The sequence below is a fragment of the Aythya ferina genome (assembly GCF_964211825.1).
Source record: "Aythya ferina genome assembly, chromosome: 5".
NCBI classification, from domain to species: Eukaryota; Metazoa; Chordata; class Aves; order Anseriformes; family Anatidae; genus Aythya; species Aythya ferina.
In genome coordinates, this window is record NC_140301.1 from 46,743,178 (window position 1) to 46,753,988 (window position 10,811).

Genomic DNA, 10,811 nt, shown 5'->3' on the forward strand with positions numbered 1-10,811 from the left:
CAGGGATAGAAAGATGTTGCAGGGCGGGCGCAGGGCACAAGAACAGGCCAGCTCAAAATAGGCAGGCTAAAGCCACGCGCCTGGAGTATCAAAATCACTGATTATAATCAATTTAAGGAGGATCACATGAGCAAAGGCACATGGCAATCCACATAAACACGGTATTACCAGTTTCCAAGTCACCGACAACTCAAAGCAAGTGGTCTCAGACATGCCTGGGATGTATTCCAGCAGATGGGAGCGCTGTAAACTGCCAACTCTCACCAGAGAAGAGGATAATCAGGTCTCTAAATACCTATCCGTAATATGCTGGGAAGGACTGTGAGGGTTTCAGTCCAAGGAACATTTGTTGGAGGTCCCACGTTGCCAGCATTGAAATGTCTTGGGGTTAACAGGAAACAATTTCATAAATCAAAAATATTTTCCTCGGCTGAAAAGCAGATCATCTTGTATCTCATCTTGACAGTTAAAAAAGGATTAATCTCAGAGCTGGAAATTAATTGTAGCTCAGATATGTGTAGCCAAAAACTGATTGGACAACTGTAATGTGCAAAAACCCCAACCCAGGTGTCTTTATCAGTTTTAACATATCATCTAATAAAACATTCAAGCACCAGGAGAATAGTTGCCGATGGCTGATGATGAATCTTCATCCTGGAGGTCATACCCTACATTCAAGACTTTCATACTAATAAAAATAAAAAATAAAATAATAATAATAATAAATAAAAACTTTGTCTAGATTTTGGGTAGTTTAGTATCTCTTTAGCTTATGGCAACAGGCAGTCACAAGGCTATTTGTGAGTTGCAGTTGAAACCAAAAGCAATGCTAAGCTGGCAAGACCACTGGGTTATCAACCATATTTTAGGTGACAAGAGAGTTTGTGAGGAGCAAATATGCTTAAGCAAAATATTCAACAAAAGACTTAATAATGGAAGATGATTCAACAAAGTTGCCCTGTTTATAGCTGCCAGTTCCTGGTAGAACAAGCTAAGAGGATCCTGTTGAGGAAAGCTCCACAGAGTCAGCCTTCAAACATATTTTATCACTGATTTGTCTAATTTACTTTCATTGAGTGAACAAATTGTGTTCTTCTTTATATATCCAGTTTCTTTGAATCAGAGACTGTGGTTCCTGAATTTGTGGAGTGGTTCTGAATTTATTCTCAGAAGACACTCGGGTTTTAGCTCACACTTGCAAAACAGTATTTTCCCATTTCCTGCACGTAATTTGGGGAGATGAGCAAAACAACTCAAGGGGGGAAACACGGGGGTGGGGATTTGTTCTCCTGGCATTTGAGAATGACAAATTCTAGTCACGCACGAAAATATGGACAAGGAAACCTTGTATTCTTTGTAGATCAGCTTCCCAGAACTTATTTTTTTTATTGGTCTTGGAGGCATGAGTTATTTAAGATTATAGGAATATATAAAAGAGGCTGAAAAGGAGAGAGAGGAAGAAATCACAGAAAAAACCCTGCCTTGGGCCACCACTATGGATGGTGGGGATCCTCTTTCAAAGCTGCCCGTTAGTGCCTCTGAGACCCAGCTGAGAAAAAAAAAAAAAAAAAAAAAGGAGAGAGAGAGAGACAAGAGGAGTTAATTAGGGCAATTCAAGGGGTTTTAATTAAGGGTGAGCTAATAGAGCTTGTGATGAGAGGAAATTAAGAAAGAAAAAATCGACAGTGGATAACAGCTTCTGATTTCCTATGGTGCTATTGGTTTGAGGGAGGACTAACAGCCGAAGGCAAGTAGTAAAAATGCCATCCTTTTAGGTCAATTAAAGCTAAGTTGGACAAAATAGTAGGAAATGCAGATGAATCTGGGGGGGGCAGAGGGAGAGGGGTTAGGATCCTGCCCCCATTTGCACAATTTTCAAGACTTGGAAATAGGTACAGACCTAAATTTTGTCTGTTTATAGCTATAAAACAGAGAATCTGCCAACTCTGCCCATTTAGTAAATGCCTCTAATGCAACCTTGATTTTGGAAGAGGCTTGATTTGGCTTAGCATCTGCATGGATTTTCATCAGTTGGTGAAAATAAGTAAAAAGGACCTTTGTTTTATTTGCCTTGTCTTGGCCAAAAAGTGTGCTTTTTTGTTTGTTTGTTTGTTTTGTTTTGTTTTCATGTGTAGAATTTGAAAGGAATTGACCTTAATTTCTTAGCATCCTTTGGTAAGAAATGGGTTTGCATCTCAGGCCACATCCTCATCCCCTGAGTATGATGGTGAATGGTGCATAGAACAGCAAGCCTTGTATGGTCTCCAAAAGACACAAAAAAATTGATTCTTCAGTACTCTTGAGCATGTGGAGATGGACTGGCACCCCTTCAGGGGACACCATGGGTGCAGAGGTGAGCTTCACATCACAGTAGGTACCCGTGGACCACAAGAGGTTTTTTTAACCCCCAAATCTTCAGTGAGACCTTGAGCAGAGTAAGCCTGTGTCATAGACCCGCACGTGGCCCCAAAGCGTTTTTCCCCACTCGCACAAACCCATCACTGTAGGAAATCCTTCTGCTCCCTTAACACCCTCCTCCTGGGATTTTGCAGGTTTTTTCCCCACTGCAAGACCAGCTCCATTTCTGTCCAGCTGGCCAAGAGTTAAGAGGGAGAAATCCCTACAGCTTTACAGGGCAATAGGATCAGGAAATAAGGGCTGATGCTGGAGTGAATTGCTTATTTAAGACTTTACGTTGCATATGCTCAGACTCTTTAGTTCGTGTTCTCTGCATCTTTAGCCAAAGGTCAAAAAGATTTTGCTTTTGTGGCTCTTATTTGCTGTGAGACTAAGCAAGAGGAGAGCCTTGCTCATAAAGCCCTGAATGCTGTTCAATACCAAGCACTGATAATGTTCTCCAGACTGCTTCATCCCATGGGGGGAAAAATCTGTATAAAGTCCGGAAAAGCTTCTTCCTGCCTTGAAACACATGCAGCAGCAAGACCAGGTAGGCATCCGTCAAGGAACAGATGGTCCAGCCTTATACACCCCAAGGTGGCTTTGACTTGGGGAACATGTAGTGACTTCAGGGGCAGGTCCTACAGCTCCAGTGGGACCCAAAACTCTCTCCCAGCTTGATTAAAACAGCCTCTTCTTTATCTGTTTGTCTTGAAAGGAGAAAAATAAAATTCCTCTGGCAGCAGGCATGCCTGGGTTTTGCTAGCAGGAGCTTGGTATCCAGAGAACTGGACGGCAGGGATGCGCAGAGCCTGGGCTGGGCACATAGGGGAGAAAATCCTCCCTGCCGGTTCTCACGGCACGTAATGAGGCGGAAAGGTCACCAAAAGGTTTAGCTCAACTCGTAAGTGAAACGGGGATTTGGGGATTTCCACGCGGTATTTAGCACGGGGAAAACTTCCTCCTTGCGGCAGCTCTGCGAGCCAAAGCAGAGAGCGGGGATGGCGGCTGCAGCCAGGCCAGGTGGAGTCCATTTTCCCTTCTCTCCCTCCTGGGGATATCCAGCTGGCACACACAAAAAAATTCCTCCTAATGAAGACAGGTCTCTATTGTATTGGATACTTTGGCTATTTCAAACCCAAACCACATGCAAGCCCCACGATACCCTGGTGTTAGCATCAGTTACAAGGTGGGAGTGACATCCCTGTCTGTTTTAGCTCCCCTTTGCAGTAGCACTATGGCGTTTTTGTTTTTGTTTTTTTTTTTAATTATTTACTTTTTCACATTTTTTAAGGATTGGTGTGTTGTTTTTATTCCTTCCAGGCTCTGAGTCTTTTTTTTTTTTTTCAAGCTGCCTGGCAGAACAAAGCAATCTTTACCACGGAGGAACACAGCCGCACGGAGCAGCGCGTGCCTGCTTGCGATGGGCTTTGCTGCAAAGGAGTCAGAAAAACCAAGATGAAAAGGCCCATTTGCATTTCTATTTGTGCCGTTTGATGTTGGCTACCAAGTACAACTGGAACAAGCAGCACTTTAAATAATCTAGAAAAAACTATCTAGCATCCTGAGCGCTCGTGGAGTTGGCCTTTGTTTTTTTTGTTTTGTTTTGTTTTGTTCTGTTTTGTTTTGTTTTGCTGTTGATTCATAGGCAGCTCTGTGCCTGGTAGAGAAAGTGTGATGGCAGCATCACTAAGAGCTCAGGTGAGCAAAGCAGTGCTCCCAGAGAACATGAGCCCAGCAGATAATCCGTCTGTCTGTCCATCCTCCTCCTGGCTGTGTGCTTCTCCTCTCCCAAGGAAACACAGCCCACACAGCTGAAATCAGAGCAGCCAAGCAGTTTGAGTGAGCCAAAAGCCCAGGGAGGAAATGTGATTATTGTGAAAAACATTGACTTGTGAGCACTTTGCTGAGTCCCACCTGATTCACCCCTGTCCAAGGCTTCCTCTGAGCCTGTGCTCAGCAGCACGATTCGCACCCAGCTGGGAAACACGAGCGCCATGTGATGGAAGGGGTGACTTCATCACTTTTGCATACCATTTTTTTTCCTGAGTTAATTAAAAGTAGAAGTGCTCATCTCAAGCACAGTGCCTCTGTGAGCACCACGTGCTCTTCAGCAACACGTGGGCAAGCAGGACTTAGTGCACTGGCCCAATTTAGTGCAGAGTTACCAGCGACACCCTTTTTTCCACCAAAACTGCAGGATTCTTAAATGCTTTCAGTAACTCCAGGCTGTTTTAGTGCCTTCCCCAGGTCTCCACCAAAAAGCCAAATAGAGAAAAATCTCCGTACCCATCTCACTGCCCTTAGAAGCTCAGAGCCCTTCTTGGTGCTACTGAGCATAGGAGACTTAAAAGCAATGCTGGCTCCAGGGGAGCTGTCTGGAGTTGGACCTGTTGAATAGGAAACCCCCATAGTTCAGCCCTGAAAACATCCACCTTACATGTACCAGCATAAAAGCTAGCTTTTAAACTTCATTACCCTTTTCTTTGCTAGGTTTTGTGCTGCCTGCTGACATTCTCATCCCAGTACCAGTTTGATTTTTAAGTCCCTGATTGGCAAGTTTATTACATGAGGATATGCCTGGAGACTTGGGGGGTTTGTGCCTTTTCTTGTAATGCTGGGACTTCTCCCAGCATGAAGGGAAGTGGCTCAGAGGCTACCCTTGCCTGTGAGACCAATTATTTTCTATCGCAAAATTTCAGGTGGGTATGGGATATTTGTGGTGCTGTGGTGAGAAATCAAAGTGAGCAAAAACACATCGTGAGTCATTACCTTGTAAATGAAAAAAAAAATGTTAAAAAATAAAAAATAAGTAAAAAATAAATTAAATATAGAGCTGTTTCTTGGCAGAGCTTTCCCAAAACCTCAGGCAGCCCCGGTGCTCTGGTTCTGATCACCAGCTGACCCCTGAGCAGCAGCCAGTGATGGAGGCAGAGAAAAACATGTCCAGATTGATTGGTTTCCTGCAATGTGATCAAGATGCGCTCAAGGAGAGCAACTGCAGGCCTTATTTTGGGGGGATTTAAATCAATACAAACACACAGCCTGAGCTTTTTAAGCCTTTATTAGAGGAAGGGACAAGCAGTGCTCCTGGCTTGCTCTGCTTTGCTCCTCCAGCACGAGCAGTTCTGGCCTCTGCTCCTGAGCACGTAGCCACAGGAAAGCTGCGAGAAGCAAACGGGCTGAGTGGCATTGCGTTTGGTGGGTCCTCATCTCAGCCAGCTGAACACACGTTGATGTGCTGGGATGGCCATTAGGACCATAAATGTTGCAGCAGGAAGGCGAGCCAACAGCACGTGGTTCCCCAAAATTGTTGGGGTCTGCCAACTTTGTTTGCACTGAAGGAGTGATGGCCAAGGCTACGGAGAGCTTTCATCCAGAGGTGAGGACCTGTCACCTGGGGGCTTTGAAGTCCTATCCCTGGCCATGAAGAGCAGTGGGAGATCCGTGGCTTGGCCCCATGGAGCACAGCAGTGGTTGGTGGCACAAAGGCATTGCCTTAGGTGGTCTGCAGCAGTTGTGACCCTGAAACTCAGCACTCATGGTGAGCATCCCTGGAGGTGTGCAAGGCCAGGTTGGACAAGACCCTGGGCAACCTGATCTAGTGGGTGGCATCCCTGCCATGGCAGGGGGCTGAAACTGGATGGGCTTTGAGGTCCCTTCTAACTACCCCAATTCTGTGATTGTGTGTGGCTGGTGCCCTTGGGCTGATGTCTCCAAATGATTCTTCATGGGAAATCAAGAGGTTAAAGCTGAGCTGGCCAACAAAGAGATGCTGCCTTCTTGCTGTGCTGCTTGCACAGCACTGGCAGGTGGACCACAGATGTGCCAAGCATCTGGAGACACCAAGAAGAGTCCAGCCTGCCCTTTATCCAGCAGTTTCTGTGTTACAGCAGCCCATCACCAGGATTCGCACCACCACCCAAGGAACATGAACATGGATTTACACGGTCTTAAACTACTCTGAGCAGGGATAAAAACTTCTTCCCCAGCAAGCACACAAACTGACATTGTACTCACCAACTAGCCCATTCCCTTGAGCCCTACCTGTCTATGAAGAACTGCCTGAAGCTTACTGATGTGCCCCGGCTACATCTGCCTTGTTTGGCTGCACACTGATGACTTGAGAAATGGGGACCTCCAAGTGAGGTTACACAGATGACTCCTTCAGAAGGACAAGTACATTATGGAAGTCTTCCCCCCGTTCAAAACAAGCCATCTGCTACAGGTAGCCACATGTACCCATATCCTCGCTGACAGAAGAATGCGTGTTTCTGGCTGTATATTGTCCTTTCACCAATGGACTGCAATTTAAACAAAAGGAAAAAAAATGCACAGCTATTTAACTGCTACCTGCGAGAGCTGGTGCTCCTCCAGAGTCAGAAAATGCTATCTGTTGCTTAGGAACAATTTTTATCCTGCAAAATGAAGATGTACAGCCCAAAGACTTGTTTAAATGCACCCAACGTGTATTAAATGCACCCAACACCTTGCTGAGAAGCTGATCCACCCCTGAATACACCATGAGGAGAGGTCTTTGTGCTGGATACAACACCAGCGACCTACTATAGCCAGCTGTGATTGGAGATACAGGGTATAGATCCCATACCCAACTGCACTGCACAACCCAGCACTTCTCTTTGGCACATGGAGCAATGGCAAACATTGAGGCAGACTCTGGATGTGTTGATGCGTAGGCATTTCTGAAAACTGAGGCTTAGAACACTATATCAGACTGGTTATGTGTCCAGTCATTCACCTGGATATACGTACATTATTCTGTTCCAACAGGCAAGCAACCACTGTTTCATTGACACTTGCTTCTCTCTAGCTGTGCCTGATGGAAACACCTACCCGAGGTCCTGTGTGTCTGCACAAGGGCTAGCAGGCAAGTCCTGCTAAGGACTGCTCCACCTTTGCATGGCTGTGGTGGTTGTTGTTGCACCATTTTGCTTTGCTGCCAAGAAGAAAACATCCTTGAGCTGCTCAGAGGAGCTGCTCCTTGAAGACACCCATCCCATCTGCTGCTTGCCTTGTGCTTGCTCCTTGCCAGGCACAAGAGACTTTCTGGGAACAGCAACAAACCACCACAACCAGCTCCTATGTCCAGCCTAAAGCAAAGTGTACGCCAGATCTGAGAGCAAGTAAGTCTTTTGGGGAACTTCAGCTAACAGAACCTGGTCTGCAAAGCTATCTTATCCGAGACCCCAGCTGGAGCATCTGCCAGCGTGGAGCAGGTGTTGAATCGCGAGGCCTTGCAGGACACGATGCTGGAGCTCTTCTTCTTGCGGTAGAAGTAGCTGCTGAGGTGGAAGCGGAACTTGTCGTGGAGGGAGGCATAGATGAAGGGGTTGTAGCAGGCAGAGCTCATGGCGATCAAGTGGCACGACACCTGGATGACGTTCACGTACCTCTTGTCCAAGATGGTGAACTCCTCGTCGATGTCTCTGATGAAGTTCACCACCTGGAGGGGCAGCCAGCAGATCGCGAAGCACACCACCGAGACGGTGAGCACGCGGAAGGTTTTCTGCTTGGTTTTGGTCCATTTGTCTTGGCAGGGGTAGGCAGCACCCGGGATGTTCCTCCTCCGCAGGTGGTAGGTAATGGCACAGAAGGAGACTGACACGGCCAACAGTGGGAGCATGTAGGACAGGAGAAGCATCAAGCACGAGTACAGCAGCCTCTCCCTCTCCTCATGCTTCCAAAACTCTTCACAGATGATCATGTCATGGCCAATGGTGTTGAGATCCAAGTACTGGGTGTGCAGGGAGGTGGGGACAGAGGCCATGATGGAGAGCAACCAGATGCAGGCCACAATGCAGATGCAGGACTTGCGGCTGATCCTCCGGCGGATGGGGTACGCCACAACAACATACCGGTCGACAGCAATGGCGGTGAGGGACAGCACCGAGACGAAGACGGTGGCAGCCTGCATCAAGGTGACGAAGTAACACATGAACATCCCAAAGAGCCAGCCCCGCACCTCGAAGGCGTAGGAGACGGTCAGCGGGACGCAGGCCAGGCACATGATGAAGTCAGCTGCGGCCAGGTTCCCTATCAGGAAATTGGTGGTGCAGTGCAGCTTCTTGGTGAGAGCGATGAGGAGGATGAGGAAGAGGTTCCCTGTGCATGCCACGGCCACCAGGGTGGCGTAGAGTGGGATGAAGAGTGGTTTGAGCTCCAGGAGGAGGTCAAGGCCAGTGAAGAGAGGGGCTGAGCCGTTCTGCCAGGAGTCATTCGGGAGCTGGCTGTGAGCCATGCTGAGGTGGGACCAGCTCTGCTTCTCCTCCCTGCCTTGGAGTCGGGCAGAGACCAGAAAATTAGCCCTGAACAGAAAAGAAAAGTGCTGAGGTTCTTATACCCAGAAGAACCAAGGTCTGTCCCCAAGGTCTAGATCCTCTTTTCCAGCCCTCACTAGCAGTGTTGGTTTTTTTAGAGAGTGAACAGGGGCAGACAAATCCAAGCTTTGGTGTGGGGAAAATGGGAACTTGGCTAGGAAGAGGTTAAACAGCGGCTGTGCTTTTGCAGGGAGCAGCCAGCCTGGGGGCAGCGGCTGGGGATGCTGCATGGAAAGTAGCCCGGAGCTGTGCTGACATGCAGTGGGGAAAAAGAGGTGCTCCCGCATTTCTTCTTGCTCTTAGTGATTCACCTGCCAGCCTCCAGCCACCCCGCTCAACAGGAGGGATGTCTCCCACCTCTCCCCCATCCCCTTATCTCCTCCCCACCTCTCCCTCATCCCCTTATCTCGTCCCCTTGGGTATTTCCCCCAGGAAAATTGTATATTTCCCCCATCACCTTCCCGTCGCTGCTCTGGCTGAGACGTCTCGCAGCATCCTGCTCACTCCACCCCTGTGCTCAGTCCTCCCTCTCACCCTTTCCCCATCACTTTGGCTAATTACCTGTGGCACTTTGTCGTCTCCTTCCCCGGGTTGCTTTCTCCTTGCAGCGACGGCGGCGGGATGGAGCGCGTGGCTGCTGTCCCCAGCAGCCCCAAAAAACTCCTGATGGCAGCACAGTGCAGGGGGAGGCAAATCTATTATAGCAGAAAGTGCAGGAAAATGCAGAATTAACCCCCAGAACCCCACGCTGTCAAATTTACCTTTCTGTTCCCCTCACCAGGACCTGAAAAAATCTCCTTACCCCTTGTGGATGGTGGAAATGGTATTAATTAAATAACCAATCAGAGTTTACTGAGAGGTATTACAGTTTGCTACTTCACGCTGCAAGCCGTTCAGCGCTGGGTCTGCACACCCTGCCCTGGAAAACAAAATCTGGATAGAAAGTAGAAGCAAACCTGATGATCGATTGAAAGAATAAAATATTCTTTTTGGTCCCTTAAGGAGGTGGGAGTCGAGTCCGCTCTCGATCCCTGCTCCGGAGCTCACTTACCGCCCGCAATCTGCCTGGGTAGGCACGGGGAGCCCCTCTGGGACCCCACTGTTCCCCAGTTGTCCCAGCCAGGATGGGGCAGAGGGTTTCGTTCAGGGGCTGATGTCTACTGCAAGCCCTCCGTCCGCTGCCATCCCCGATCTCGCCCCTTATTTTCGTGGCGATGCGGTGCCGGAGCAGCGGGATTAAAAGCCGGGGAGGAGCACGGCGTTCCCACCCGCGGGGTGGGTATTCCTGGTACCATGGGGATGGTCTGCTCACCCCCCTGGGCTGTGGGGAGAGGGGGTCGGTCCCATGGGAAGGGGGGAATGGGGTGGGTGGGCACAGGGACCACTCGGAGCTCCCCGACGGACCCCCGGCTGGGGGAGAGGGAGGGAGGGAGGGAGGGAGGGAGGGAGGGAGGGGGGCGAGGAGGGCTGTGGGGTAGGGGTGGGCACCCAGCTGTGGGGTGAGGGGGTCCTGGTGTGGGGTGATGGGCACCCAGCTGTGGGGTGAGGGCAGGGTGAGGTGGGGGCGGTGTTGCCATGGGGTGGTGGGCAGCTAAGTGTGGGATTATGGGCACCCAGTCATGGGTTTATGGACATCTAATTGTGGGTTTATGGACACCGAAGTATGGGATGAGTATGGCCCTGCCATGGGGCAAGGACAGCTGTGGGATGATGAACACCAAATCAAGAGGTAAAAATGACCTAGTCATAGGGCGAGAGCAGCCATGGGGTGATGTGGGGTGATGGCAGCTATGGAGTGAGGGTGGCCCAGCCATGGGTCAGTGGACACCCAACCATGGGGTAAAGATAGCCCAGTCATGGGGCAGGAGGGGCCAAGGACTGAATATGGCCCAGATATGGGGCAAGAACAGCTGTGGGGTAATCACAGTTGGGGTAATAGGCACCCAACCATGGAGAAAGGATGTCCGAGCCCTGGGGTGAAGGCATCCATGGGGTGAGGGTGGCTATGGGGTGATGGCAGCCATGAGGCGATGGATGCCCAGCCACAGGGCAAGGATAACTGTGGGATGATAAACA

The 10,811-nt window shown here is 49.1% G+C and overlaps 1 long non-coding RNA gene and 1 pseudogene across 4 annotated transcripts; one reads left to right on the top strand and one right to left on the bottom strand.

Annotated features, from left to right (window-relative positions):
• Positions 1–1,636: 1,636 nt before the first annotated feature.
• LOC311438074 lies at positions 1,637–4,607 on the top strand. Of its 3 annotated transcripts, none has more exons than XR_014693916.1 (5): positions 1,637–1,747; positions 2,136–2,353; positions 2,862–2,947; positions 3,116–3,301; positions 3,749–4,607. It is a non-coding gene; the product is annotated as an uncharacterized lncRNA (long non-coding RNA). The 3 variants fall into 3 exon arrangements; XR_014693917.1 differs by having other exon boundaries at positions 1,658–1,747; positions 2,200–2,353; positions 2,741–2,947; XR_014693918.1 differs by having other exon boundaries at positions 1,658–1,747; positions 2,200–2,353.
• Positions 4,608–7,564: 2,957 nt separating this feature from the next.
• LOC311437291 (prolactin-releasing peptide receptor pseudogene) lies at positions 7,565–9,424 on the bottom strand (annotated as a pseudogene). Its single transcript has 2 exons — positions 9,297–9,424; positions 7,565–8,723 (listed from the first exon to the last, which is right to left on the bottom strand). The product of its transcript is annotated as a prolactin-releasing peptide receptor pseudogene (transcript).
• Positions 9,425–10,811: the final 1,387 nt, after the last annotated feature.